The sequence below is a fragment of the Marmota marmota genome, unplaced genomic scaffold (assembly GCF_001458135.2).
Source record: "Marmota marmota marmota unplaced genomic scaffold, marMar, whole genome shotgun sequence".
Classification (NCBI taxonomy): Eukaryota; Metazoa; Chordata; class Mammalia; order Rodentia; family Sciuridae; genus Marmota; species Marmota marmota.
Window position 1 is genome coordinate 37,376,400 of NW_025999949.1, and position 4,457 is coordinate 37,380,856.

The window sequence follows — 4,457 nt, forward strand, 5'->3', positions numbered from 1 at the left end:
CTTCTGGCCTCGGGGCTCGGAGAAAGGCAGGTGAGGCAGGTGAGGCCGTGGGGGCGGCGCCGAGCCCTGGCGGGGCCCGAACTGGGGACCCCGTGCATACGGGTGTCCCCACCAGTCGGGGGCGGTCCCCTCTCATTATCCCCAGGCATAGTGGATGCCGAAACATGTAGCGGACCCTGCACCCACAGACTCCTGCACATATGGGACCCCACATGCATATTGGGTACCCCCTTGCACTCTGACTCCACAAGCACAGGATATCCTTCATGTGCACAGAATCTTACAAGCACACCAAACCTCACACATGCTGTCCACTCACCAGGACTATGTACCACACCCCTCCCATACATATAGGGACCCACCCCACACATAAACAGGACCTCATGACTGCTCATACACCAATTCTGAAAGCACAGGGAACCTCCCCTCACATGCACTTGGCCCTACATGTGCAACAAGAGTCTCTCATGTACTGGGGGCCCTCTAAGTCCCAACCTCCTACAAGGAATGGGGACCTTATGCACATCAAGGGTACACATACCACCTCTAGCTTGCACACAGGAGGCTCAGTTCTCCCTCAGACCCTCCTATAGGGTCCTCTCCCACTTCAGCCCAGCCCATCTGTCCTACCATTCCCGACCCAGGGGCTCACTCCCTGACATCCAGCCTGAGTCCTTTCTGCCTGCCAGCCTTCAGTCACCCCTGCTTTTTGTCTTCTAGTGACCATCCTGTTTTCAGGGTTACCCCCAGTTTCTCCATTTCCTTTCCCATCCAGCAGCATCCCACTGGTGTGCTGGAACTCCTGTGGGGTCAGACCAGCTCTGGGCAGTGGCACTGCGCGAGTCCCTTGTGTGTGAGGGGAGCTTGGTGAACTCCCAGGCAAGGAGCCTCCCCGGGGAATGAGCTGTGGGGTGAGCCTGGTGGGCCCGACCACAGCGTCTGTGGGAGCCAAGATAAGAGAGGGTCTAAGGGTAGGGAGGCGCGGGTGTGAGGGGTGCCAGGTCTGTGTGGAGGGGTCCTCAGATGAGTTCATTAGGCAGCCAAGTGGTTTGGACCAGGGAGATGGGTGCTGACCACTAAATCCCAGGGTCCCAGCAGGATGGACCAAGCCAGGCACGTGAGAGTGGATGGGATGTGTTCCTGCCACACATCCTGCTCAAGCTACTGGGAATATACATCCGTAAGCCGTGGGCAGGGAAGTGTGCTAGAATGTCCATGTTTCTGCTGCCTGCCCACCCAGACCCATGTGGGGTGTGATGCTGTTCCCCACTACTCCCGTCTGCTGCACCTCTAATCATACCCTCCCGGGGTGTTTTCTTCCCATTCCCAGGAGAATGAACAGTAAGAAAGGGGGGGCCACAGCTGCATCAGGGAAGTGGCAGACATCACCCCCTTGGCCCCAGCCAAGAGCTGCTGTTGGTGAGTACACCCTTTGACCCCAGGGCACTGCCACTCAAATACTGACCTATGACCCTCTGCAGCCATGAGACCCCCTCTAAGAAGGCCCTTCCCTCCGAGAGTGGTATCCAGGGATCTCTGAATGGGGCTTAGGATGGATATGCTCACATTCAGAGCCCAGATGCCACCCCAACCCCTGGCCTTGAGCCTTGCACCTTTGGGGCTGTGGTAAGGGCTGGGCACAGCTTTAGAATCCATGTCGATGGGAAGGGGCACACATGGGTGAGAGGGCCCCCATTGTTGGAAACAGTTTTGAGCTGGGCATGGTGGCTCAACACCTGTAATAACAGCTACTGGGGAGGCTGAGGCAGGAGGATCACAAATTTAAGGTCAGACTCAGCGACTTAGTGAGACCCTGTCTCAAATAAACAAAAGGTTGGGGATATTGCTCAAAGGTAGGATGCTCCTGGGTTCAATCCTCAACACCACTGAAACAAAACAGCCAGCTTTGAGAAAGGTCTTGGCTCCAAGTTGGGAATTCTTAGGTTAAGTTCAATAATTGCTCTTCTGTGGCTGGAAAGGGACAGCTCACCTGGGCTAGCTCCTGCTGAGCATCAGGAAAGGGACCTCCCCATGCCCACCCTACTTCAGCAGTTATCACCCCTGCTCTAAGTGCCATTCACTCTCTGTCACTGCTGCTAATACCTCCCAGGTGGCATCTCTTGGCTCTCTGCTCCCAGGCCTGCCTGGGGTCTGTGCTTGCTGAGAGAGCATGGACCCACCCCACATGGGGCTCTACAGCTTGAGCTGGGCCCAGCCCAGAGAACTCCATTGCCCAGGATCTGGAGGGGTGGTGGTGACTCCTCCAACCCAAGCCAGGTTTAGATCCTAGTTACCTAAAATAGCCCCAGCTGCGTCTGAGGCGGACACTCCTCCTGGAATGAGGATAATGGGCACAGGGACGGCGTGCTGCCTCTATGATCTCAGGCCCTGGTACTGCACTGCAGCAAACAGGGGGCGGGACAGGCCGACCTGAAGCTGTCCAGGAAACAGGGGCTGGGGGTAGGGGAGCATGCTCCTCGCTCTGCTGCCTGGAGAGCAAGCCCACCTAGGCTGTGTATGCCTCAGCCTGCCCACTGCCCAGGCTCCCTGACCTAGGATGTCTGGGTTCTCTGCAGGGACAGCTTTGTCGCTGACCAAGTGCCCTCCCTTGGCAGCTTCTGCCCACTAAGCACTGGGAAACCTAGGTGGACTGCGTCCTTGGTCTTGGCAAGGCCCTGTGCAGCCCTGCCAGCTTCCTTTGGCAAATATGAACACAGCCCACAGAGCTCCTCAGCCAACCTGGCCTCTGGGCCCTCACAGATCTGTCGGATGCAGTGACCACCATGCCCACAGGCTGTCCTGGGCCCCTCCCCACACCCTCTCCAGGCCTTACCTGGCCTTGGGTCTGCAGTACCTCCAGGCCCTCACTCCGGAGCTGCTCCAGGGCCACGGCCAGCTGCAGCCCCTCCATGTGCACCCAGGCCTGCTCCTCCTGCAGCTGCTGCAGCCACAGCTGCTCCTCCTGCAGCTGCTGCAGCCACAGCTGCTCCTCCTGCCACAGCTGCATCTGCAGCTGGACCTGTCGCCGCCGATCCTCCAGCAGCAGCTGCTCCTGGGCCAGGCACAGCTGGACTTCATGGAGCCTTAGCAGTTCGGGGCCCAGGGCCGGCATGGGGTCTCCTGCTTCATGGCCCTCCATGTGCTCAGGGAGGACCAGCACCAGCTCAGACCCCGCAGCAGTGGCCTGCACTGGCCTCCAGGCTGCCTCTGGCTGCTCTGTCCTGGCTGCCCTGGGATGTCCCTGAGAAGCCAGCTGTGTGCTGGTCACGTGCCCTGTAGAGGCCACCCTGGCCTGGTCCCAAGGGCCCCCTGTAGCGGGGGGCGGGGGCTCAGCCCCGGGGCCCTGCTGCTTGGTGGCCTGTGGGGCCCTGCCTGCCTTCCTGCCTCGGGGCTTGCGAGCTCGACCTCGCTTCCCAGACATGGCCCTGGATCCCGGGCCTCTTTCCCCAGGTGTCTGCTCCCCAGGGGAGGGCCTGCTCATCCACTGGTTGCCTCAGTACGGCAGCTCAGGGGGCATCCAGAGGCCACGGTGGGCTGCTTGCTCCCCCGCCACGATCAGCCCTGGGCTCCTGCCGTCCCAAGTGCCTTCCCTGCCCCTTGGCCGGCACCCGTAGCACCGCAGCTCCTGGCTCTGCCTAGGGCCTCACAGGCCCCACTCAGCAGGGCTGGGCCACGCCAGGAGTTTATAGGGACTCGGCGGCACAGTGGCTCACCCAGGCCGAGGAGCTGACTAACGTGCTGACAAGGGCCACAGGCCTCGTCGGCCAGACTGGGAGGGAGACTGAGAAACTGGAGGCGCTGCAGCAGCTAGACCGCAGTGCGCAGCGGCCTGCCTGGTCCTGCCTGGGCGGCACCCAGGCCCCTCACGCTCCCCCGCCCCACCCCTGGTCGCGGGAAACTTAAATTCCAGCCATAGGGCCAGGAGCTGTGTGCTGGCCACACTGACCATTAGGACTCAGTCCCTCACAGGCATAGACCATCCCAGTGAAGTCCCAGCCCACCTGAGCACTTTCTGGGTAGCAGGCTCAGTGGAGCCCCTCTGGGGCTTGGGCTCGCCTGGGTTCTGTGGAGGAACAGGGTCCCACTGTCCGAGCGTTGTGGTGTCCAGCGGCCCTGTGGGTTGGTGAAGACACCAGTTCTTCAAAGGCCCAGAGAATGTTTTGAGGACTGAGACGGGCAGAAAGGAAGAGCCTGGTCTGCTCTTGTGAGCAGGTGGGGACCTAACTGGGAGTCCAGCTCCCCTGCCCATTGAAACAGCCCAGGAGCTGTCACGAGTCCTGCCTTTGGGTTCCGCCCGGGTGGCAGTGGGGTCCAGGGCCAGCTCCAACATTGGCCTTTCTGTTGGAAGGTGAGGCCTTAGATGGCCTCCTTAGTGTCTCCCCTGCCAGGAGAGGGGTGCTGCTGACACCCCTCCCCCCCCCGCCCCGCCTCCGCAGCCAGCCAGCCACACTGCTGCA